The 27,249-nt window shown below is 45.2% G+C and overlaps 1 protein-coding gene across 1 annotated transcript in view; it reads right to left on the bottom strand.

The window, feature by feature from the left end:
- The window catches only part of AMER2 (APC membrane recruitment protein 2), an 80,634-nt gene that overhangs the window by 41,847 nt on the left and 11,538 nt on the right, over window positions 1-27,249 (bottom strand). The window lies entirely within an intron of this gene.

Below are 27,249 nucleotides of genomic sequence, written 5' to 3'. Positions count from 1 at the left end.
TAACTGGAGACATATGAATCCTGTCTGTCAGACAAAAGCATATAGCTTGGCCCAGGGAGAAGAAGCTGTCCAGAGTTCATCATTCTCAAGGGAAGGGCACACTGCAATGACCCATTGCACAAGAGCACTTGAGGAGCTCTCACTAGAAAAAGGCACCTGGTTCTTCAGCAGTAGTTACAGAAAGACGTCCTGGGGCAAGTCATCCCCATTGAAGTGAAGAGTGTGAGGTACGTGGCTGAGGGGTCAAACACTGTCATCTACAGACATATTCCACTGGTTTTATACCACAGACAATATCACACACTGTCAAAACCAGCATCTGGTTTGCATCACACAGGAGTGTTTCCAGGACTGTTCGCTTAAAGTGATGGAAAAGAGTAGATAGAATTGCTTCAAATCTCTCTGTAGTGAGAGTGAAATGCAATGACATTTGTGAGGATACAGCAAAGTAGGCAACTGATTAGGTCAGGACTTGAAGGGCGGGACTTGTCATGCCAAAGCTCTGCAAGCCTATTGACAGTTATGCCAGATAGTAAACCTTGAGAATATGGTCTAGTAACCACATTAAATTATTATTGCAGAAGGGGACACAGACTCAGTGACAATGCCTCATTACTTGGCTTTTTCTGAGACAATAGCCTCAATCAAACACACTTTATCTCTTGACATCATTGTGTTCTTTGATAGCTGACACCCTGCTAAACTATGGGTGAAGCTGACAGCCAAAAACCTTCAAGGTGGAGTGAAACTGTTGAACATTCATCAGCTGACGAATATTCCCCCTGCAGACTCTATGTGTTTTTTCTGAGCTTTAAAATGTAGTCTTCACTGGGAGAAATGCCTGCAATACAGAGATTTTTTTTTTTTTTATTCAAAAGAAATGCTCATTAAAATTCAGTAAATGTTCACCATATTGGATAATTATCTATATGGACATCTACAGAAATATGCTACCTTTTCTGATGGATAAGATGGAACACTGGTTTTCTGAAGATAATAGAGCAACACTATTTTTCTTAAAGTGTGTCTGCATATAATAAGGTATATTCTGCTCTTGATACTGCTTTCCTTTAGGATCAAAGGCAGTCATGCATTCACATTTACTGGAGGCACGCCTGTCATACTTGATGCTACTGTTAAAAATGAAATCTTTTAAAAAATCTGCCTCTTTTTGGAACAAAATCAGGGTTTGAAACAAAAGCTCGTGTACAAAAAGGGCCCTAATTGTGCTTTACTGCTGCCATCTTCTGACACCCAGGTTAAATTGCAGGGTTTTGAAAGAAGGAAGTTAGCCCAAACTGTTTTTTCCTAATGTGCTTTCCAGTAAATGTCATTACGTCGGTGATAAAACAGAGTAGGATTACATATACATGCCTTTGACTTGCACAGAATATTTAGCAAAAGGAACTGTGGCTGCACGAAGTACACTCATATGCTTCAGACCTGAATTTCATGCTGAATCTTGTTGGTTAGATGCAATAGGTGCATGAAGCTACAAAGAAACAGAGAGTCTAATGTCTTCTTTTAAATTTTTTTTTATTAATCATTATTATTTAAAGTAACCTTCTTGGTCAAAGGGTTGGGCTGTTGAACACATTCTTAAAAGAAACTGTGAATTCTAGTTGCTGATCATCAGTCACCCTCAAAAGCTTTTTCTCCATTGGAGAACATAACTACACAGTTCACCAAACAGAGGATTTAAAAGAGGAGAAGAAAAAAAGCAGAAAAACAGAAGCCCTCCTACCACAGGGTAGGGAAAAGTCCATGGATTAGCCACACATATTTACTAGAGTTTCCTAGTAGTATTGGCTGTGTGGGGCTCAGATACTATGATAAGGGATGATATGACCTCTTAAGATAGGTATAGTTGGTGTGAACTTCATATGAATGACATTACATCACAATTAGATACTGCAGTGATGTAAATGGAGGCTTTTCTTATGTCTTGCTCAGACATTAGGACTCCTGGTACTTTGGCTCTAAGATGTCAGGTGATGAAATCAGCAAAAATCTGGGCCAAAGGCTGCGGCCAGATTACTCTCACCCCAGAATACTCACATTCCCCTTTTCAAGTGATGCTTGACTTGCAGCCACTTTGTATATGCCTGCCTTGCAGCGAGCTCAATTAGTGCAAGGTTCAATGCAGTCTGCACTAACAGTTCCCTTCAAATAATTTGTGCTGGAGACTTGGAAGAGAGAGTAGCATGGGAATAATCTGTGCTTCTTCGCAAAGCAAAGGCACATTCAACCATAGCTGTGATCACAAACCTATAGAGCAGCTGATTTCCTAATAACCTCTAAAACATGTTTGCCTTTGCAAAGGTGGATGGAGGTAAATGGGGATGGTTTAGTTTCAATTTTTAAAAGAATTACTTCCATTTCTTAATAAAGTTATCACAGCCTCAGCTATGAGACAAGGCACCACATTAGACATGCAGCAGGTTCCAGTCAGCCCTCGCACCAGTGTGGAAGGAGACAGTACTGGCCAACTTCTAATTGTTCTTCAGTCCTGTTCTCCACAACAAAACCCAGTCTTCCCACAGATTTGACACTGTTGGGAATCATGATGTGTTTACTGGGAGTTTGACTTGCACAGATTCGTTTCTCAGAGGATGCTGGTAAACATCTGTTGTCATATGGTACCAGCTATGAGGTGTGGCTGGTTTCTAGCAAGTGGTCCAGACCAAAGCCTCTCAGGGAATGTGATTAAAGGGGGATGCTTCATCTGGACACCTGATTACAGCAAGCACTAGCTCTGTATCACTCGTCATATCCTTTAGCCAGGTTATTTTAAGGAATGTTCTGACACTTCTGCTCTAATGTGTTTTTAAGGCTCTCTTTTATATTCTATTTTTTTACCATGTGTTCCTTCCTCCTCACCTCTTCTGCCTTTCTCTTCTAACATATCAAATGCTTGCTCTCCTTTGTGTTCACATGCAATGTCTGTATAAACAGAAAAGGAAAATTTGTAGATAAGAAAGCTATGCACATCTGATTATTTCCCACCCTTTGTCTGTCATATTATAAACTGCATGGAGGAAATAATCCCTTACGGATTGGTGCAGCCCTTGTCAGATCCCAATCCTGTTTGGAAACAGGGGGTTTAGAGTTTCCTACATTGTTAATTTTAGGATTAAGGACTGGGTAGAGATTTTGCAGGATGAGGGCTTAGTTTTTCTGGAGATTCCTCTTAATTCCTTTGTTTAGCAGAAATCAGTTTCTACTTTCTTTTCTTTCTGCACCAGTAAAATCTCTAGCAAAGTAATAATCCCACGTGATTTACTGGTACTTTGGACTGATGCCAGCTTTGTTTTAATCCCAGCTGCTGTTTTATCCTCCGGGTATTTCAGTTCATAGTAAAGTGCACAGCACAGTCGCCAGAACCACGTGTAAGCACAGATTTTAATATTTGTATTCAGTCCCTTTGTTTTGTCCCTCATGGCAGAGCTCTGCTGGTCCTCAAACTTGACCAATTTGATTACATTTAAACTATATTTAAACAGATGCATCCCCTGGGTGAAACTTCTTCCCTGATTAGTCTGGATGGGAAGCATCTGTTTTCCCTCTGGTAATGAGAGTTCCTAAAATCAAAGCACTAAGACAGGCACTGGTCATGTCATGTGGCGTTGGCTGAAGTCCAGCAAGCATGTGGTACAACAGAGGAACTTGAATTTGGGCAGATTGACCTAGAGACATTATCACAACCATCCTAAAAATGCAAAAAACCCCACACAGGGTAACACACCTGCAAACACAGTGATCTCAAGCTGCAGCAATGCTTTTATCCTCAGTGATGGGGAGTGTATCAACACTGTGGTAAATGTCACAATCCTAAACATGTAACATGTCTAAAACTAGCAGTATTATTAGCTGAGAGCTACTGCCACTGAATCTGGAGCAGCCTTGTGCTCCCTTCGGTCCCCTTCCCTGCTCAGGGTCCCACTCCCTCCCCTTCTAGTGCCTAAATGTGCCCAGCTTCTCTGCATTGCAGTGAGGATGGGGGGGAGGATGCCGCCAGATCCCACTCACCTCTTCCTGTCAACACTGTGCCTTGCAGGTGTCCCTGGCACCTAGCACTCCTTTGGAGAAAGACTGGAACAGAGTAGCAATGACTTGTGTCCTGGAGTCATGGGACAAGTGGGAAGGGGAGGGTTGGGAGTGTCCTGCCTCCAAGAGGGGATGTAGAGGAAGAAAACAGGATCCTGACAGCCCTGCGCTAGGTTTGCCACCATGGGGTGATATTACGCAGGGACAGGTCTTATGCTGAGGGAAGTGGATGAGTGAAGCAAAATTAATTAGAACCTTCGGCTGTGGGTTTCATCTTGGAGGGAACCACATGGCTTACTCTCGAGATGCATCAGGGTTAAAACGACATATATGTGATGTGAACTGTCTGTCATGGGGCTGTGCTGATGTACCCTAAACCTACACAATCCAGTGAAGAGAGCACTGGACTGCAAATGCTTCTCCTTTTGACTCCAACCTGTCCTTTCAAAATCTCTTTCCTCTTCACCTCTGGAAACAGGCCAGTATTGTCTCTTGCAATGATTTTGTGACCCACAAAACCGGCTCTTTCCTCCTCAAATTATCCTGCTGTCAAGTGTGCACCCTCTCCCAGACTAGACAGGCAAATTACCCCAAATCAGCCCAGCTAGTTGATATGCTGATGTGCTGCAAGCTGGCCCCTGGGGACATGGGGAGATAGAGAGGTGGCCCTGCTGCTGTGCACCAGCAGTTGTATTGCTTATGAGGCACATGAGGTAAGCGGTCCATTAGAAGACTAACATCTTGAGGCCTAGTGACATTCTAAGGACATGGACCCCATGCGGCCTCATGTGCACAGCTGAAGCATCAGGAGGGAGGTTCTGAAGCAACCAGAGCAGTGTTTCCCTGCCACCAAGAAAAACTCAAAGACTTACAGATAAAAAAGTCTTGCAAGCTATAAGGTTGATTACAAACCAAATCCCTTGCTTGATCTCATAGCTAGGAAACTGTGAACAGGGAATTTTCCATGGCAGATGGCTTCAAGGGCTGATTGCTCCCAGGAGGCATGGGCATCAGGAGAAGAACCCCCAACATGAAATTTCACCTGTTTTTAATTTTCCTTAATTGTAAGGTGTGGTTTACTGTTGTTAATTAGTTCATGCAGATCTACACCCATGTCCATGCATTTCCTCAGGGGCCTTCTTCACTTACAAGCTATTATTTCCTGGTATTTGCCTCCTAGTTCTTTTGGTCTCCTCTTACATCCATTTCCCTGCAAGTGTTGAACCAGTCAGTGAAGAGACAAGGCTAGCACAGACCTCAATGATGCGCAAACCTGTGAACCAACCAGTAATGCGTGCTCTGGCAGTAGAGTGAGTTGCAAGAAATTTTTCAACACAAAACTGCCATTTCAATAACACAGAACCACTCCAGAGTGACTCCCAAGCAAAGACTTCAAAGCTCTTTTAGTGAGGCAACATCATGCTCACTTGAGGAGAGAGAAAGTCTGGGGGCAAGGAGGTGAGCTGTTTGCACACGTCTGGTACAGAGCTTGGCCTCGGAGTCCTCCCCATCGTCTCAAAACATGAGATTGCGAAACTCTTGGTTATGCCTGCTGGCCAAAGCACAGTGTGCTGGAGACAAACAATTTTTGGAAAATAAAATATGTTTTGTCCTCGCTGGAAGAGTTTTAAAGCAGCAGCAATTTCCATAAAATTATAATGGGAAGCAAAAATAGTTTTAACCAACTTGTAAGTGAACACATATTCTTGCTCTTTGTCCAGATGGATGTTTACAGAGCACCCCTATGGGTTGTATATTAGCAGGGGAAGCTTTAAGCTTGTCTGACAGGCATAATTGTACTGTGCATCTTTGTGCATCTTTCCCGAAGATCCAACATGTGGGATGCTCTCATGTTTTGCTACTTGTCCTCAGCCTTCTGTCCTCCTACAACCATGCCTACCTGAATGAAAAAATCCAAAATTTTTTTAAAAATACAAAAATGTTGGATTTAAAAAAAAACAGGCTCTGAGGAACATGGGCAGAATTTCCACTGTGCAAACATATCCACAGACACATACACTGTAAGTATCTGATTAAACGCCTGCCACAAGTAGGCCAGAGCCAGATGTTGCTGCGGTGGTGATGGGGGATGTCAGCTCCTCTAGCCCATCTGGGTCAGATATCACAGATCTTTGTTGATTCTAAATAAACCAAGATTATTTGGGAGAAAAACATAATAAACTCTACATAAAGAAGACCATACCACAAAGATAATTTTTTCCAGTAGTTAAGATGAGGTCTGATGTGGAAATCTGAGTGGGGAGTCAGACCCATGAACCAGAGCAGATCCACTGGAGACTGCCAGTGCTCCCATGACCAGGTCACTGAGGGCTGGATCCAGAAAGGCTGCATCAGCGCCGGTGCGCTCAGGACCCTGCCTACAGCATCCCTGCACACAAGACTGTCTGCTTTGGAGGTCTCCCTGGCTGTGCTCATGGTTCCCTCTGGTTTAGCTGCTGCTAATGTCCTCAGGATAAAAAAAACAGGTGGACTGGCACCCATGGGCTGGACCCCACTCCATGCTCAGAGGCAAAGAGGCACTGGATGTGGTTTTTGGCCACACCAAGGAACTATAGCACTACTTCAGATGAGATCCTGAGACAAACCAAGCACCTGTAACTCCATTTACTGATATCTATCACCTCTCAGAAACAGGCGCCACAGCTGAGAAGCCATATATTAAACAGACACCCATTACATGACTCATATGCAGAATCACGTTAATTTAATCAGATGCTAAGAAAAAAAAGCCAGAAATTATGCAAGGTTATTGTCCATGCCTTTCAGGGTGGCGCACTGAGCCCATGCTCCCTGGCACCTAGGGCTGCACGAAGCTCTTAGATGGTGGGACAGATGGATTATGTAGATGAGGACAAATCAAATGTTGTGTAACTGCAGGAAGACACAGATAGAATTTACCCTGGAGCTGCTAGAATTAATGGACCAATGACAACCATCATGGAAAACACACCAAGCGAGATTTCAAGCTTAGAGAATCCGAAATGTATGGGGAAAACAGCATAGGGCTGCAGGCATGTAATCTGTTTGCTGGAAAACAGCCCCAGAATTTGAAATCATTGTGTTTCCTTAAAATCAGCTTCCCTTTTATGGCACTAAAATATTATTTGGATACTGAGTACATGATGACTTGTGGAAGCCCCTGTTCAAGTATATGCTTATGTATGTATTTACCTTTATGTGAGAATGAATCAGTAGAGCGTGAACATCTTCTGAAATGCTCTTTGAGGCTGCTGCCCTGGATCAGGCTTTAGGACAGAAGGGGTAGCAGTGCTTATATGAAAGGGAATGTGAATCTCCATCACATCCTGGGAGGAATGAATGTTACATGTAATCTTTGACAGATGGGGATATTAATGCCTTCATTTTATGGATAAAGACAGATATTAGATGATTGCTGTGTAAAAAAACAGTAATAAAAGCTCTGTGATGAGGATAAAATTCTGGTTTTTTAGAGGGAAAATCTCTTTTCTCTAGTTCAAGTGAAGAACCTTTGTGAAAGGGATGATTTGCAGAGGGCAGGCAGTAACAACACTGGCAGCATTCACTTCTATGGAAGGACCCAGGAGTGAATTACAGGAGGAGCAGTGCAGGGAGCAGGTCATAAGATACTGATATTTTAGTGATATTCATAATTTAAAAAGAAAACCAAAACCTCTGAGTTTAGAGACAAGGGCTGGGAAGAGCAATAAAACTTCATCAGTGCCCCAAAAGATAACTGGGCCTGTTAGGAACAAGCTCAAGGGAAGCATGCCAAAGCTTGAAGGATGGTGGACTGGTGAGGGCTCTCCCTCTGCCACTTCATTTGAGAAAAGGAAAAGATGTTTAGAAACCGTGGAAGCACCTGAGAAGGGTCTGGTAGGGAATGGGGCCCATGCTCACAAAAAGGTGTTGGATTCATTAGCTCATCTCAAGTGCATCTATACCAATGCCCGCAATATGAGCAACAAACAGGGGGAGCTTGAAGCCATGATGCAGCATGAGAACTATGACATAGTAGCTGTAACAGAAACGTGGTGGGATCCTCACATGACTGGAGTGCAGCAATTGATGGCTACAAGCTCTTCAGGAGGGATAGGCAGGGAAGGAGAGGTGGTGGAGTGGCCCTGTATGTAAGAGAATGCTATGACAGCTCAGAAATCAAGTATAGTGATAACGGGGTTGGGAGTGTTTGGATTAGGTTAAGGGCCAATAAAGCAGATCTTGCTGTGGGAGTCTGCTATAGACCCCCAACCAAAGCAGTGAGGTGGATTAAGCTTTCTATAAACAGTTGGGAGAAATCTCGCGGTCACTTGCCATTGTTCTTGTGGGGGACTTTAACCTCCTGGCTATCTGCTGGGATCACAGCACAGCAGAGAGGGAACAATCCAGGAGGTTCCTGGAATGTGTGGAGGATAACTTCCTCAGACAGCTGGTGAGCGAGCTGACCAGGAAAGGTGCCCTCCTGGACCTGCTTCTTGTGAACAGGGAAGAGCTTGTGGGGGAAGTAAAGGTTGGAGGCCGTCTAGGGTGCAGTGATCATGAGATGATTGAGTTTTCGATCCTTGGAGAAACAAAGAGAGGGGTTAGTAAAACTGCCACCTTAGACTTCCGGAGGGCAAACTTTGACCTGTTCAAAAGACTGATGAACAAAATCCCTTGGGAGGCTGCCCTGAAGGATATGGGAGTCCAGGAAGGCTGGACATACTTCAAGAGCAAAGTCTTAAAGGCACAGGAGCAGGCTGTTCCCGTGTGCCGAAAAATAAGCAGGTGGGGAAGGAGACCGGCCTGGACCTTTGGCTGGATCTCAAGAACAAAAGGAGAATCTATTGCCTTTGGAAGAGGGACCAGGTCTCTCATGAAGACTATAAAGATGTAGTGAAGTTATGCCGGAAGAACATTAGGAGAGCCAAAGCACAGCTAGACCTCAACTTGGCTACAGCTGTTACAGATAATAAGAAATGTTTCTATAAATTCATTAACAGCAAAACGAGGATTAGGGAAAATCTCCCTCCTTTATTGGATGCAGAGGGAAACATGGAAACTAAGGATGAGGAAAAGGCTGAGGTGCTCAACGCCTACTTTGCCTCAGTCTTTAGCAGTGGAACTGGCTGTTCCCTGGACACCCAGCCTCATGAGCTGGGAGATGGGGAGGGGAAGCAGATTGAGGTCAGCACAGTTGAAGAGGAGGTGGTCAGAGACCTGCTACACCACTTGGATGCACACAAGTCTGTGGGACCGGATGGGTTACACACAAGGGTGCTGAAAGAGTTGGCAGATGTGCTCGCCAAGCCGCTGTCCATGATTTACCTGAAGTCATGGCTAACTGGGGAGGTCCTATTGGAATGGAGGGTGGCAAATGTGACACCCATCTACAAGAAAGGCAGAAAGGACGATCCAGGAAACTATAGACCTGTCAGTCTGACCTCGGTGCCAGGGAAGGTCATGGAGCTGATCATCTCGAGTGCTATTAAAAGTCATATAATGGACAATCAGGGGATCAGGCCTAGTCAGCATGGGTTTATGAAAGGCAGGTCCTGCCTGACAAACCTGATCTCCTTCTATGACTATTGGATGAGGGAAAAGCTGTGGATATTATCGACCTGGATTTTTCGAAAAGCACTTGACACAGTTCCCCATAGGATTCTCATAGAAAAACTGGCTGCTCGTGGCCTGGATGAGCGTACGGTCTGCTGGGTCAAGCACTGGCTGGATGGACGGTCCCAGGGAGCGGTGGTCAATGGAGCTAAATCCAGCTGGCGGCCAGTCACAGGTGGTGTTCTCAGGGCTCGGTGTTGGGACCATTTCTGTTCAACATCTTTATTGATGATCTTGATAAGGACATAGAGTGTATCATCAGTAAGTTCACAGATGACACCAAGTTAAGCAGGAGTGTCGATCTGCATGAAGATAGGGAGGCACTACAGAGAGACTTGGATAGATTGGATCGGTGGGCCAACGTTAACGGGATGAGCTTCAACAAGGACAAGTGCCAGGTCCTGCACTTAGGCCACAACAACCCCATGCATCGCTACAGGCTTGGGGAGGTGTGGCTGGAGAGCTGTGTGGAAGAGAAGGATCTGGGGATTCTGATTGACAAGCAGCTGAACATGAGCCGGCAGTGTGCCCAAGTGGCCAAGAAAGCCAACGGCATCCTGGCTTGTATCAGAAATAGTGTGACCAGCAGAAGTAGGGGTGATAGTCCCCCTGTACTCTGCACTGGTGAAGCCACATCTGGAGTATTGTGTCCAGTTTTGGGCACCTCAATACGAGAGAGATACCGAGGTGCTGGAGCGAGTGCAGAGGAGGGCATCAAAGCTGGTGAAGGGCCTGGAGAACAAGTCCTATGAGGAGCAATTGAAGGAGCTGGGACTGTTTAGTTTGAGGAAGAGAAGGCTGAGGGGAGACCTCATCACTCTCTGCAACTACCTGAAAGGACATTGCAGAGAGGTTGGTGCTGGTCTCTTCTCACAGGTAATGAGCAATAGAACAAGAGCGAATGGTTTTAAACTGCAACAGGGGAGGTTTAGACTGGACATTAGGAAATGTCCATTAGGAAAAAGTTTTTCACAGAAAGAGTGGTCAGACAGTGGAATAGGCTGCCCAGGGGGGTGGTGGAGTCACCATCCCTGGATGTGTTTAAGGGTTGTTTAGATGAGATGCTGGGGGATATGGTGTAGGGGAGAACTTTGTAGAGTAGGGCTGATGGTTGGACTTGGTGATCCCAAGGGTGTTTTCCAACCTGAATGATTCTATGATTCTATGAAAACTACTTGAGATGGGTTTTTTTTGATGCAACAGAATCCTGAAACACATTGACACAAGCACATGCTGTTAAATTAATCACTGTCGTGATCTGTGCCTTGATCATTCTTCTTCCTTTATCATCATTCCTGACTTCCTATCTGAACACAGCTTCCCTCATGTTTAAATGACAAACTCTGCAGAAAATGGCATATGTATGTGAGGGGAGTTTATAGCCAAGATGTTTATTACTGTACTCAATGTCAATTTATTTGCCCATTCTGACCTCCTCTCCCCGAGTTATCGATCCTGCCAGAATGACTGACAACAAGTGGGTCTGGAGCCCTACTGTAATGAGGGAGAAATATGGCAAATTTGCAGCCTCTCTAGCAGAAGGGAAGCCCTTTCTCAGGGCTTTTTAGAAAGCTTCAATTCCCCTTGAAATAACAGGCAGGAATTTGCAGAAGAGGAAACAAATACTAGGGAAGGTCAGTGCTGCAGGCACTAAAGGCACACATGGATATTGAAAAAAGGAAACTTTAAGAAAATGGTAAGAGGGAAAGGGAAGGAGAAGGAGTGCTTCTGGAGGTCAGCATTCATGTACAGCAATTGCTGCTGCTATGGCCAACACACCAGCCATCCCAGGAAATTTATAGGATTTGAAGCTGCTGCTCCAGAGTAATAAAGTATTCTTGAAAGCAACGCTGCTAGCTGATCAGTTTGGTGATGCTTCTTCTGCCCCTGTGGCAGTGCCAGTTGAAATAAATGAAGGCAAACCAGTCTCTGAGCCGACCTTTGTCAACTTGGTTTTATGTGTGCTTTGAAAAGACTCCAAATCAGGTCAGGATTAGTAGCGTTGCTGGGATTTCAAAAAACGCTCTGTTAGCAGTGACCTACCAAGGAAAACAAAAAAATTGGCTTGTGCTCTTGCTTGTGCTTTTATTTCTATATAAAAACAACTCATAAGAGTATTAAGACTTCTTCTTATAGCTCTAAAAGAAAAATATATGTAAAATGTCAATTTAGGTTTTCCCTATTTTTGCTGAAGAATTTGTGGGATGTCTCAGATAGTGGTTGCCCAACTCTTAGCTGAGATGTCACAATTATCCCATCATTTAATACGAGTATATTTTCTCCTACATATTTTTAGGCATTTCAGTGAAACAGAATAAAAATCCTTAAAGGACATTAATAGTCTTAATGAAAAATTGTTACTCCTTTCAGCAAAGCAGTTTTCATATATATCTGTATTACTCCAGTTATCCAGTGAGTCTATTAGGACAAGCCCTGGAGTTATTATAAAAAGAAAACAAGAGAATATTATTGGATAAAGAGGGGAAAACCTTTTAGGCCTGGTCCATGCAGCATAAACGATGGAAGAAAGCAAACATTATTCTCTTTTCCCCTTGATAGGACACCCTTAGATGGAGCTCGAGGCATTTACTAGAGATGAGATATGGGGAAAAAAATGGGTCAGAGCCTGAGAAGCGAAGGAAAGGAAAAAGAGGGTAATTTCCATTATCATCTGTATTTAGACCTCTGTTGTCTTCACCCTTATACACGACTGACACAGATGGTCTTGTGGCCTACTTGCAACTATTGAAATGAGATGTGGACCCGTAACTGATGCACTGAGGTTGCTCCGAGTGAAATTCAACAGGATGTTGATCTTGCTGACAAATAGCAAGTAAGGCTGAATATTAAATGAAACGTTCATTAAAAAACTCCCAGAGCAAACAATAAACGCTCTATACATCTAGGCTGAATGTGATCAGAGCATGACAGCTGAAAGGACCACTACACAAAAGACACGCTGTAAAATGCTGTGTAGCAATTGACTAACAAAAGCTTGCATGCAGAAGGCACAAAAGAAGAGAATTCCGAGGAAATCATAGATTTCAGTGTAAAATCTCTGTTCATGCATTTTAACTCTGAGAATTATATCCCAAAACATCAAGCTAGTACACTCACCATGATGAACTACTTCCATGGTTTCCATCCACCTCCTGTGCCAGGACACAGAGGGCCCAATTCTGCCTGTGAGTACAGGACTGGGTTACATCACTGAAATACTGCCATAGTCTGTGGTGTTCCTTTATAATGGAAATCAGCAAATAATGGCCAGGCTGCCCTTATTTCTCCACTGTGTCTTTGTTTTTCAGGCAAGTCTACAGACCCCTGAGCCCTGCACAGGGCAGTCTGCCTGCAGTAGACTCACTCCAGCTCCTCACTGTTCCACAACCAAATGACCCAGGACCTGATTGGCAAAAGAAAAATCCCAGACAAGTGTAGCACTTCTCAGAGGCCTGCAGAGATGATAGCAAAAAAAAAAAAAAAAAAAGAGAGCAGGTGAGCAGGTGTTCTGGGGAATAATTGGACAAGCATGAGCTAAGTTGAGAGAAGAATTTGGCCCAGCATGGACATTAGGTAAAATTGGTTCTCCTGCAAGCCAAGGAAGGGTAGTGCCTGGGGTACCATGCGAGAGCTATATTCTTTTGCTTTTGCATTACAATTGATTTCTAAGTACAGCCCACTGATTCAAGTAGGCTCTTTTGAGGGACATAGCAATTGGGCAGACTTACTACTAGAGAAGAGGTAAATAGTTGTATTTCCCCCACCCAACAGCCTTCCCTTCCCATCCTTCTACCTCCTGCTCCTGCATTGCATCCTTGACAGTGCAGATGGCTGCCTATGGCATGGCAAGGCAGCTTCCCTCCAGCAAGATGGGAGAAGCCACAGCCCTGCCCAGCAGCCAGGCAGAGTGGTCATCACATCAGGGCCCATAATTTGGCCACCCTTGCAAACCACCCCAGCAGAGCTTGTCCCACCCATGAGGTGCTCTTGGCAGGGGTGTGGGCATGCAGTGGGAGCTGCCCCTGCAAAGGGGCTTAGCCCCCTCTGCCCACCTGGGCTACCTATTTCTCTGTGTGGCTTGCAAAGTACAAACAGCCAGGCAGGATCGTGGCAAACCATCCCATCCACTTCAGGCCAGACATCTCAAGGGACGACTGGAGAGTGTCATGAGTCATTCCAGACTGTTCCTCAGCAGCAGCTGGAAGACAATGGCAGCTGCATTAATTTAAAAAAAAAAAAAAAAAAAAGGAAGATTCAGCTTGAAAGACTCAGTCTCTTCCCAGGCCTGTGTTCAGCACTGGGAGAAAACAGTAATTCCTGATCCTAAACACAAAAGACACTGCACGGGACTGATATCTTCGTAAAAATTGCAGGAGTGGGAATTTAGTCACCAAGCAGGCAGAAGAGCTCCAAACTGAGAAGGGTTTAACTAGCTGAGTGTTTTTTCCACATTCAAAATTTCTTTTTCCCCATTGTGAAAATCTATTAATTCCCCACCCTGCCTCTTTCTGCAGCCTCTACTCGAGAAGCTTTTGAACTCCTTCTCCCCCCACCCTCATGAGGATCCTTGCCCTGCATACGCCACTTGGAGCTGCAGAGGGAGCAGAGTATGTCTGGGTGCAGGATTGGTGCAGGGCTCTGGCAACAGCAGGAGAAGGCAGAGGCATCGCCAGGCCCCCAGGAGGAGCATGCATAAGGGATCTGACCAGCTTAGCGAGGCGAGGAGACAGCAGCTTGCATGCTGAAGTCGGTCTGCCCGCATCTGCTGTCCCTCCTGCCATGCCAGCTGCCGAGGGTCAGCTACTGGGGTTCGGCTCCTGGGCTCACAGGCTGCAGGGGAGGAAGGAAACGGTGCCAAAACCACCCCCCCCCCAGCACCTCCTCTCGGGCTATGGGTGCAGCCTGCACTTTGCAGGGGCACTTACTAAATAACCCTTTCAGTGGTTGAACGTGTTGGGCACATCAGACACAAGTCAAAACAGTTTTTCTGCCTCGGACAAGAAGGAGACATGGTGGCTTGTGTGTTCTTCTTCCTTGGCTCAGAGACAGGAGTGGGATCAGAGCTCAGCTCCTGAGTGGCCAGCGAGTGCTGGCAGCATGGCAGGGCAGTGTGGCAGGGCAACGTGGCAGGACAGTGTGGCATGACAGTGTGGCAGGGCAGTGTGGCAGGGCAGAGTGGCAGGGCGGCACTGCATTTCATCCTCATGGCACCAGTGAAGGGCCAGGTGAATTCTGCCTGCTCCAGAAGCATGGAGGCCGCAAAAAGATGGTGTCAGAGCGGCAACCCCCCACAACTCCCAAAGGCCCTGGCAAAGCCGCAGAGTGTTTATTTCAGGGGGACCGGAGTGGAGACAACTCAGTCTGCAGTAGAAATCCCTACTGCAATCCTCTTGTTATATAAGTTTTCAAGAATAATCTGAAATTCTCCCAAAAATGCACTTGAAATACACCATCACTTAAAAAGAGATGGGAGCACTGTCAGACTGTTGTGGACAAAGGTAGGAAGTAGGATGTAGGATGTAGGACAAATTAGAGTTGTGTAGGTGAAGGTCTAAGGTTACCACTCCAAGCTGTTATACAAGGCACGGTTACACCAGGAGCTACAGAGTCCCCTCCCTCGGGTTGTCTGGGCTGGAAGCTTCTGTGCAGCTCCTGTGCCCAGCAGGGATTTCCACAGGCCACCTCCAGCCAGATTTCTAATGCTGGTGAAGCATCTTTAGCATATAACAGCGTCCTAATACCTGGTTTTTGTAGTCTTTAGAAAAGTTGCTCTTTAACGACTTGCAAGCTGGGTGAACGGAGGCTCTAAGAAAAAAGGAAAACCAGGTTAATTTGGTGAAAATGAGAAATGAAAGTCATAGCTGACAAATCAAGCAGTGGATACCACAATTTCTTGGGTCTCTGGTGGGGCAGGCAGTGTCAAGTTTAATGAGGACATACATTTTTGTATTATAATACCATCAACCTTTTTGACCCACAGTAAGTTGGTCTTTTTCCAGATGATAGTTTCAGGGTTTCCCACATGTTTTGTGGAGGGTTTCTGGGGTGTTCAGGAGAACTGAGATCTGCTGTAGAAATAACTGCAATGTCTCAGGTGGCATTTGTGATCTCTGACTGGGGTTTGGATTACAGCTGATCAATCAGCAGATGAGAGAGAAAAATTTAGACTGAGGCCTACTACCTTGGATGGTTGATGGCAGCTGCCTTGCAGCATGCAGTCCACATGCTGGAAACTGCTTGGATAGACCTGTATAACCAGCAGTGAAACCCTTGAGCCAAGTTCCTTTACCTCAGCCATAGCTCTGAAGGGAAAACAGGTTTATACAGAGGCCCAAGAATAATGTATGTAGCAGAAGGGTGTTGCAAACCATCCTCTGAGCTAGCTGAGCAATAACTTCTCCTATGGTCTTAGGGATGCCAAAGATTGGTGACAATTTGTCTATGAAGAGAGGTCTCCGAAGAGGTATGGCAGTGTTTTACATCATCTACAGTTGGCACCAATGTTAAGGAAAAGAGCTATCAGAGAAAACTTCCCAAATCAATGCACTGATTCCTCTTTAGCCCTCTTACAGAGTGATAACAGAGCTCCTGGGCACTGGGGAATGGCTCACATCTCTCAAACTGCATCTAGTTCAATCACAAACTTAATTTTCAGCAGCAGCAGAAGCTGTCCAGGTTTCCCTTCACTCGTGTGGCTTAGATGTGACTGCCGTTAATGTATTATGTCCGTGCATATATTTACCCAAACGACCTGTGAAGGACGAGAGCGAAGTGAGACGTTGGAGGAGACGCTGGTCAGCGTGGGATGCCCAGGTGCTTCCTCACAGATGAGTTGGCCTGTGACGGCGACATGAGCTGACAGAAGAGCACAGCACTGGAGATTAATTGCTTCTAATGAGCAGCACTGCAGCCCTCAGAAAAGGATGAACTCAGGACTGCCTCAGAAATTACAGCAGTTTAACCCTCTGTGGTATGAGTCCCCTCACTGAAAGATTTTTGGGCACCACATCCCCATGCCTGAAAGGGAGAGAGGATTTCTGCAGAGGTCTGTTGCCCACAGCAATGTGAGAGGCGGGATACCGGCTCAGCTCACTTGGGAGGAATGGTCATGGCACCATGCAAAACAGTGGTCCTGTCATGAGCTCCCAAACCCAGATTGAATTTGTATAAATCTCCCCTTTTGGGACAGCCTTATTTTCTAATCCTGATGCAACCTCCCTGTTCCCTGAGCACTTATCCTGCACTACTGCAGCAACTCTGCCAGCCGGCACTGCTCGCACACCAGCATAAATCAAGGGTAACTCCAGGGACCTTAAGAAGTGCATGCTGGATTTACACCTCTGAGAAGGAGCCTGGGCTTGGGTATTTGCCATCTGGAAGAGCTGTACGAAATGACTCTTTCTCTCTCTTTTCCCTTTTTTTCTTTTCCCTTTCTGTAGCTCTTTCTTTGTCAGTACATCTTTCATAAAAAAAGAGAAAAACAAAACCCAGAAACAGAGCATTCCCACGTCAGGGCAGCTATCTGGGTCAGCCATGAAAATAGCAGCAAACACTGGATAGCTCAGGGTTTAGATCGGGTCAGCAGCTCAAGGTCAGCCACCATTTCTCTTTTAGGCAATTTCTGATGGGTTCATCAAGTTTGCCATCAGGTCCATCAGGGTTCATCAGGTCAGTGCACAGAAGCACACAAACTACTCCTGTGCCATCATCCTGTTGGAAACCTTCCAGTAGAAGCAGGGAGAGAAGACACCATGGCTTAATACAAGCGGGAGGAAACCAGCAGGCCTGTAGGTATCAGCTCCATCTGCAGTACCCCTGCCCCTGGCACGTGTGTTCAGGCTGGGCTCGGCTCACTGAGAGCTGGCACCCCACTGCTGTGCCAAGCGGAGCCGGGGAAGGGCCCTGCTGGGATGGAGGCTCCCGCGCTGGGAGCACCAGTCCTCTCGGTGGCCATCCACACTGGGATGAAATGGAGGGAGAGAAGCAAACGAGCTGTAAATTTCCACAGAATGAACATTTGTTGTTTCATGGGGCAGAGGAAGACCCAAGTGGCTTGATCATTTGAGTTAACCCAGGAAACAGTCTTAGCTGGAAAAAGAAAATGAGGAAGACAAAAGTCAGCAATTGAGTTGTGACAGTTTTGTGGAAAATCACTACGGCTTTTCCGGGCAGTTTTCATTTCCAAACTGACCTACTTTTTTAAATGCTAAAGAGGTGGGAGCGTTACTGAGCTGCAGAAGAACGAAGCTATCCCAGGCTGAGCAGAATTTTGGGGGAATTTTTCTTGTTTAATAAGTCAACCCAGACTGAGCTTGTTGGGAAACTGTAGTTGGTGGATCTTGCTTTGTCTTTAGGGATATGGGCAGAGGATCTTTTCTGGACAGCAGAGCTCAAATGGGTGATGATAGGGAGCCCTGTGGGGGGAGGCTAGGTGCTGCGTGAGCCACACGACAGCTGGTTCAGGGAAGACATCAGTCACTTAAGAGACTGGTGACAACAGAGCCCACTAATTAGGGCACTGAATAATTAACTATAGATAAAAGATCAATCCGCTTTGAAGGATTCACAAACTGAAGGTTTGTGCTGTGCTGTTTATTTGGACACACTCACCTTTCTCTCTGGTCAAAGACACAAGGCTAAGAAATGCTTTATAGAAACCCTCAAGCTACAACCGTTCCATACAACTTTGCCCAATTCAACAGTTGCTCCATAAATCTTTTCTAAGGATTTCGATCTTGGATAAGAGACTTGGGATTGCTGTTCATGTTTTTCTGAAAACAGGAGAGGATGCATTATTCCACCTGCTTGTTTTTGTACTCTGAGGCCATGGTCCATAGAATGAAAGGAACTGTAGTTTAGCTATTCCTTGAGCATTTCTACTGAACATACCCTAAATTATATAAGTTTAAAAAGTATGCCATTTGGAACATTTATTGTTAAAATAATTTAAATTGTATTTAAATCATGAAACATGTAAAAATACATATTTTACTTATTTTATATAAGTTTTTTACAATATAGTAATCATGTTCATACATAAATGAGAACAATTTTTTAATCAATTTCAATGCTTTGGTGTTGAAGTAGTTCAACTCCAAGCTGTAATATATATTTATATAAAGTAATACAATTTAAAATTGTTCTTTACTCAAATAAAATTATTTATAAAACTAATTTTTAAAAATAGTTAGAGTCCTTCCTCTAGTGATAAAAGCCACATATCTTTGACTAGATCAGTTTACAGGGTGGTGTCCTTTTGTGTAAGAAACAGTTGCTATAGAGCATCCTAAGATCATCCTTATTTTAGAAGGTGGTAGTAAAAACAAAACAGACTATTGCATACCATAAGTTTCCTTAAATAATATATCTTATAATACAGTCTCCAAGAAAAAAACAGGAAAACCTTACATGCAAAAGGAGCTGTGTAATTGAGATTTGCTTGGTTTGTTTGAGGTTTTTTTCCTCCATGTATTACGGATAAAGAATGTGCTTTCAAGAAACTACAGGCTAATGTGTGGACACGGGAAAATGTCCTCCTACAATAAACGAGAAGTCTCTCATTAGCAAACTGCTTGAGTGCTACTATAAGGCATTAGTGCAGCTGGCACAGTTCCTGAGAATAGAATTATTCATTGCCATGGTTACCCATGCTAGAAATATTACCCTCTGCAATCACTGTAAACAAAGATCCTTTCACAACGGTGTAAAAATTACAGCACTTTAAGCAATTAAAGGAAATTATAAATTGTACGGAAGTTGAAGTTGTGCCTTGTAAGCACTGTAGCTTTTCTGACACTGGAGGGGTCTGAAAACCCTCTGCAGAGATCTGATCCTCTCCCAGCCTAAATGACTTGCGAAGCTCTCATCCATCACCATCAAGAGCAGGGTCAGAGCCTAACGAAAGCCAGAGCACCTCAGCAGCAGGCAAGCCCTTCCGCAGGTGGTAGGTCCTCAGTGGAAGTATGTTGTTAAAACCACACAGAAGGGTCTAAAAATAACTGCAGCAGAGGAAGGTAAGAGGTGAGAAGTTATCACACATGTTGCTCATGGAGCACTCCTGATTAAGAGTATCATGGAGCTGATTTGTATCAGATGTTTGAGTCATAGGGGAGAATGGTCCCTGGAGCTAGTGCAAGCTTGGACGGAAACAGCAGCCACAAACTGGGTTCCTCTCCTGCACCCACGCTTGGGCAGCTGGAGCAGAGGATACTCCAACAAGTGACATTTGTGCTGTGCAAATGCCCAGTGAGGAGATGGGCTGGTTCACACACAGGCAGGCAGGAGGTGAGTGGGAGAAACAGGACTAAACCGCAGGTGTCCTTTGGTCCTGCAAGTGCCTTTTCCACTTGAACACATTTCCTCGGGGTGGACTCAGTTTCTTCAGATGCCCATGCCTTCTGGCTGGTCTATCGGCGCTGTAAAACCACAGAGGCTGTGACTCCAGCCTGAAGAGGCACTCATCCAGCTGGGGGTCCACAGCAGGGTACAAAGACATCTTAAATAAAACATTTGCTCTTCACAGTCAAGAGCTTGCTGGGCTGCGTCTCACCTTCCGTAAAGTAAATGATCTCTTCGTGGGAGTATCTAACAGGAAAAAGAAGGGTGAGCTGGGACTTGGAGAAAAGCAGCAGCATTCACGTTCACTGCCAGCAGCAGCAACTTCACAATACCTGCTGCGAGGAGGTGCATGGAGCTCATTCGGGCCATTATGCACCTGTTTGTGGCAAAACAAGCTGGTGCTGCTGCTTAGAAAGAAATCCCTCCACCCCTCCCACCACCCCTCCATCACCTCTCTCTCAGCCCTAAGCCATCATGCACAGAGTGAGGGCTTGTGAATCCCTTCTCCCTGCTGGGATAGCACACGGTCCTAAAAGTTCTTCAGGTTCACTGGGCTCCAGACAGGCACCCATGCATGCCTGCTGTGGGGCAAAGCATGTGTGTGGCTGAGGAGGGACAGTACCTGACCCCAGCACATTTCTCTAATGTGGTTCTGGCAGTGCTGTGACCTGTGACACTTCTTCCAGAAAAACTCTATTGTTCAGGATGGAGAAGAGGAGGCTCAGAGGATCGCATCAATGTATATAAATACCTTAAGGGAGGATGGAGCAAGGCTGTTTCCAGTGGTGCCCAGTGACAGGACTAGAGGCAATGGACACAACCTGAAACACAGGAGGTTACGTCTGAACATCAGGAAACAATTTTATACTGTGAGGGTGACCGAGCACTGCAACAAGTTGCCCAGGGAGGTCTCCCTCCTCAAAAGCCATCTGGACATGGTCCTGGGCAACTGGCTCTAGGTGGCCCTGTTTGAGGAGAGGAGTTGGACCAGATGACCTCCAGAGGTCCCTTCCCACCTCAACCCCTCTGTGATTTTGTGGTTCTGTCAGGGACGGCCCAAGGAGACACAAGAGGAGGGGGCTCACTGAGGTGGAGGCCACACTCAGGCAGATATGGACTGGGCTGAGGAGCCCTCAGGACACTGCTCTGGGACCAAAACCGGTCACTGAAATAGAGCCTACTGCAAAAAACTGTTAAATTAACTAACATGTCTCCCATGGGATATAACATCTAATGAGCAGACCTTGCCCTGGGGCGATTTACTGGAGAGCTAAGGCAGCAGTGTTCCCCTGCTGAGACACTGTCAGAGGTGGCTGCTCGATGTCCCAGCCATGGCAGCACCCAGCTCTCCAATGCTGACCCTTGAAATGCAGGAGGAAAATAAACCCAGCCAGGAGCTGGTTAAAAACTACCAGAGCATGAAGGACCACGTGATTTTGAAACAAATGCTTTCTGAATTAGGTTTCCCAGTACCTCTATTTCATAACGCCATGCTCCTGCTGCCTGCCAGGCAGGAAGGGATGGCAAAACCCACAGCTGCACAGCCCTGCCAGCTCTGCCCAGTGCAGAAGGAAAGTGATGGTGGGTCACCATCATCCCCAGTCCTGGCTGCTGGCTGAAGGCCTGGAGATCCCTTTTGTCTCCAGACCAATATCCCTAAAAAAGCTTGACTTCTTCCTTTGTAAATGCAAGAGTAATGAGGCAGTTTCAAACAAAATCATGCTAATATAATAGACTTCATCAGGATGTTCTCCTTCTCTTACCTTTCTTTCTTTTTAAGCCCAATTGAAAATTGATTACCTAGCACCTAAAATTTCCTCAGCATTTCCCTTACATCTCATAAGGTGTTTTTTTTTCTTTCTCCCTTTTAGTGAAGCGTAATGAATGTGTGGAACTCGTAGCCACAGGATATTACTGAAGTAAAGAACCTTGAAAGATTCACTAAAAGTGAATATTTATGCATGTGGGAATCATTTCCTCAGTGGTAACGAGCCATACAAACAATTTGCATCAAAACATATCGCTACCTGAAGTTACAAAGGTACCTCTTCTGCCAAACAGACACTCCATAATTATCCACAATAGCATCTTCGTGTGTCCTCTGCTGGCAGCTGTGGACAGCAACAGACTGCTTGATCAGGTGGGTCACCAGTTCAGCCAATGTATCAGTTCCTACACTGCCCTTTTCCAGAGCCATGGCACCACATCGCTCTGTGAGGCTCAATGCCTGGATCATCACATCCCAAGGATGGCTGTACTCTGGCTGCATGGTGGGAGCAATGAATAACTACTGCTGCCATCCCTAGTAGAAAACTGGAAGTGAGGGAGGAAGCAGAACATCTCTTTATGACTAGTATTACTTCCTACTCTGGTGATTCTCAATTAGTTTCATGAAAGTGGAGAGTCTGTAGCCCCGAGCAGGTCAAAGCTGTGCAGGACACTGCAGAAAGGCCATCTGATGGCAACAGTATCTGTAGCCAGGTCTAAGGACAGATAAATCAAGAGGCCCAAGATGTTTTAGCCCCCACATCTCTCCCTCTCCTGCCCCTGACAGGGGAAGGATCCCCACTGTGGAGCTTCAGTGGGGTATAACACCCCTCTCCCGCTGCTCCATGATGCTGCTGATTCCCCTTGACACCCTTCCTCTCCAGCTCTTTAATCCCACATTTGCAGAGCTCCAGGGGCATCAGCACTATAGCCAGGGAGATAGGAAGGCAGCTCCACAGCCCCTCTTCGCCAAATTCTCACCCTGAGAACTTACTACTGCCATTCTGGGCAAAAAATATGGGAAAGAGGGTTTTTCCTCCCCTCTTCTCATTTAGGCTGTGGTCACATCTGTCACTGGTAAATCTGGGCAGGATGGGGGGAATGAGAGAGTGCTGCTGTGGCACCATGCCCCTACCCATGTCTCAAATCACTTCACATGCAGTGGAGTAAAATGTGAAGGATTTGGCCACATGAAACCTTTCCTGTAGAAAGATCACAACCCCCATTTAGAAGTGGAAAAAGCAAAGAGGTGGAGTTTTGCACTGAAGGTCACAGAGGACATGTGAAAGGATATCACAGTCTGACTCCAATTCCCTGCCCTGTTCTCCAGCCATTCTCCTCCTTCCCAAGCCATGTTAAACAGCCCTGTAACAGTGCTGGGGAGCCTTGAGAAGCCCTGTGGAAAAGCTCTAGGGAAGAAAGAGTAAGTTCAGTGATGCTGAACAAGACAAGGAAACAAGCAGCCTGCAAACCTCAACAAAGTGGTCTCTACCTCTGCTCAGCAGCTGGGGCAGGGGCTCTCACTAGCACACCAGAGCATTAGTGATTCGTTGCATGGAGGCACTTCTGAAGCGGGGAGGTCTGAAATGGTCACGGGAGTCGCAGGTTGGTAACCTCTTGAAGAAGCATTACATCTTGTGCTCCTGCACATCATCCAACTGGAGAAAAACAGATGTGACAAGGTAGCATTGAAATGAAATCTCAAGGGGGAAAGAGAAATCAGGGATCTTGTTAAGAAGCCCACTGCCATCTGGAAGGCAGGAAGAGTCACGCATCTGTGAGAAAGTGGCACCTCCGGAGAGAGCCTCGGTGCTTGCAGCTGGCACAGCAAGATGAAAGGACAGGGACTAGCTGATGGGCCTGCCTTGCCCTGGAAATCATATCAGAGGGTGAAGGGAGGGTTGGTTCTCATTTTCACGAGACTTCAGGGTATGTAGCAGAATCTAAAATAATCACCTCATGCTGATTGTTGGCCTTGGCAGGAATAGTAACTTTGTGGCCCAAAGGGTTTAATTGAAGATACAAGGGGGAAATGAGAGAACATTGGGCTCTTGATTTGCTAATAGGAGTCTTTTGTGCTGTTTATTGGTTCAGAGCCATCTCCTAGTTCTTAACCCTTTACTCCTTCGTTGCCATGAAAACATGTGGTCTTCCTTGACTATGCATTTTATTTTACAGAGGTAAGAACCTTCTTTTTGAGCTTTCACTAAGCTCCCATCATTGGTGCTAAATCTGGGCCATGGAGAGGGAAGAAGAGACCTATGCCATGGTAACACATGCCTTTGAATTAGTAACTGGTTTTCTAGTAACTGATATTTTCTGTAATTCAGTCCAGTGAACACCAGCTTCACACTGGCCTTCTCTTATGAAAACAAAGTACAAAAGGCTTTTGCTTTTGGTTAGTCATGTAAATCCTCCGATGAAGCCTATTCTGACAGAAGGGTAGTAAAAGGCTGTGCTATAAATAGTGCTGTGTGTTTGCCTGTGCTGAGGCAGAAATGTAAGGTTTCATAGCTCGGGTTGAGGGTCCCAGTCGTTTCAGAGCCAGGGGCTGACATTTGTCTTTATGCTTGTGCTCTGATCTCTGTTTTGTTTTCCAATACAGTCATTTATTTTAAATCAGTCTGAATACATGTTACATCCTGAGAGAGAATTAAGATCCAGCACATACAAGTGAACTTAGCTTTGTAATCTAGTCCAACTGTTTTCTCATAAAACTTGCAGATTTATGGTTAGGGTTTTCTATCTATAGCTAGAGTTTTCTATCAGACCCTAGGAAAAAACCCAAACAGGCAAATTCAACATCGTGTAGGGATGATAGGCATAAATATTCTAAGCTCCTGAGAAAGCAGCAATAGGCAACTCTGCGAAGGATGCAAGCACCATTTCTGCAGTTGCTGCATATGAGCATTTCTTACTGATTTGAATGAAGCTGTTCAGATGCAGCAGCTGCGTAATCAGACCCTAAATGTGGCATGATAAAGACTGGATATGGTCTAATTGGAAGGATCAAAAGCTTAATTTGTTAACACCGGGCAAAAAAGACATCTATAAGCAAAAGAGTAGCAGGACTGATTTCTTCACTGTAAGTGCTGCATTTTTGTACGATTTGTTATCTGTCAGTAAACAAAATCTATTAGTGCAGCATGTGAAGGGTAGAAACCCAGAGACAGATGTAGATGTAATATATCCCTACTGTAAAGACAGACCAAGACTAGTTGAATTCTTATCTGTCTCTATTTTTCCTTAAGAAATATTCAGATCAATCAATTTGATTTTTGTTACCATCATTTTTCTGATTCTATACATCATTTTTGTAGAACAGATGTTTTTTTCATGTCCACTTTAGGTTGTGGCCAGTATCTTCACAGCCATAATCAAGAGCGGGTTTTTCACTACTCATATTTACTAAGACACATTTGCCTTTATTTATTCAAATCTATTTTGTTGCAAAATTAGATTGTGTTTTCATTTTTACAGGTGAACAAATGGAGCTGGGCAGAAACAGAACAGATTTAGCATAATTTCTGTCCTTAAAATACTGTTCAGTCATGGGATTTTTGTTTACTTTGCATTCTGCGTGTCACCCTGCATGTTCCCAGCTCCATGCAAGGAGCTCAGCACCATTTGTTCCCACACTGGGGTGGCCTACAGCTGAATATGTTCTTGAAGCACCTTGAGCCACACAGGTGCCCTGGAGGCAACCATCTCCCTGGGAAGCAGGAGAGGACACTGCTGCCTGCAAGGCTTCTGGCTGCCCTAGGTTCAGCTGCCTCAACCTCTCCCACCACCTCTGTGATGCTGTCGCACTTTTAACCCATCAACCCCTGCTCATTTGGGACCTTCACCCGGAGGATCTTTGTTCAAGTCTCTCCTCTGCCCAAGGGATATATGCATTTCAAGCGACACCAACAGAGAAGGCTGATGTGGCTGGAGGAAGAGCCTATCCGTGACTCCCACTGTGACACATGAGAGAGCAGACCCAACCACGTGACGCTTTTGAGCCTGCCTGGTGCAGGCGCTTAAGCAATAGTGAAATTTTATCATAAAACCTCAGACCACAAGTTCTGAGCAACACCACAGCTAGGTGCAGCTGATTTTGTAGACCGGACTTCAAAATGTCATACCTGCAGCCTTCTATAAATCAGGTCACAACTGCCTGGAAAGGAAGTGGTGGAAGAGGGACTCAGACCACCCTGATCAGGACCAGTGCCTTGTCGGAAAGCACAAGACCTCCCTTCCCCTCTGGTAGCAACCCTTGGCTCTCACCTGGGATTCACATGGGAGAGCCACTTTGTGAAGGGTCATTGCATAAGGACGCAGCATCAGCATGGGTTGGTTGTTAGTCTTTGGAGTAGCTGTGGGGAGTCGTACTTCAACAGACTCCTTGCATTTGTCTTGTTCTATTTAGAATAGTAGCTATGGGACTCCATCTATTTTTAAAAATATTCATTTTTCTTAAGCTGGAAAAAACACATATTGGTCAAGGACAAGTTTCCTTCATTAGTCAGAATAGGAGACCTCCTGTTCCCAGGGTTTAACTGAATATCTGAGCCAAGTGCTAAGGGTCTTTGCAGAGCAAAAGGAGTGATGTGTCATTAGAGATGAAGCAGGTTCTCAGCTGCCACAGCAGCATCCATGGCTGCTGAAATAACCCTTTGCAGAACCTTTGAGCCTCTTTCCCATCCCCCTCAGGGCACTGTGGAATGGTTTTAATTGGAAGCAGATGTGCAACGTGGTAGGTAGGAGCAGGCGTCTGCTCAATGTGAGCTCCTAGTAAATAACTCCTGTATGATCACTTTAAAAGGGAAAAATACCATGATTCAAGGGCAAGGATTTAAAATGAGACTAATACTCACTCACAGTCAGTTGACTGGTCCATTGGTCTTGCCAGTACTCCTTAGCAATTATTAGGAGTCAAGAATATTCTCTTCTCTTTCTTGCTTGATAGATTTGCAAATTGCATGGAGCATTCATCTTTAACGAATGGGTCACAGGGAGATTTCCAGGTCATCAATCCCAGTGCAAACACTTTTCCAGTAAGGTGGCCATGAAAATCATACACATGTACTGACAGGAATGACTGATCTTGGTTTAAATTGGGAAGGGACTTTTAATTCAATATTAGAAACTCAGTCTCTTCATCTTTATTTCAAAAAGAGTATTTGGGCCAAGTCTCCTGGTTTCAGGAGACTTTTCAATTTTCTCTGTCACAGTAGATCTGCCAGGCTACTGTAGTCTGGTTTTGTGGAAGGTGTTAACAGCTGCAACACACAGATCTACAGTTATCAAGATGCATGAGGTTGCTGTACTTTTGCCCTGCACTTCATTGCAACACCCTTGCCCCCCAAAATCCCAGTAACTATACTTGGACACAAGCAAGGTAATCACTAGGCAATCTTCTGCAGCAGGGAATAATTTAAACTACAACTCTTCTGCTTCCAGATGCACAGGATAAAAGACATGAACATGCAATAGGAGACATAGGCTGAGAAGGCCTGA

The sequence above is a fragment of the Strix aluco genome, chromosome 2 (genome assembly GCF_031877795.1).
Source record: "Strix aluco isolate bStrAlu1 chromosome 2, bStrAlu1.hap1, whole genome shotgun sequence".
Taxonomy (NCBI): domain Eukaryota; kingdom Metazoa; phylum Chordata; class Aves; order Strigiformes; family Strigidae; genus Strix; species Strix aluco.
Note: the sequence above shows the minus strand (reverse complement) of the source record. Positions and strands in the feature narration are given on the sequence as shown.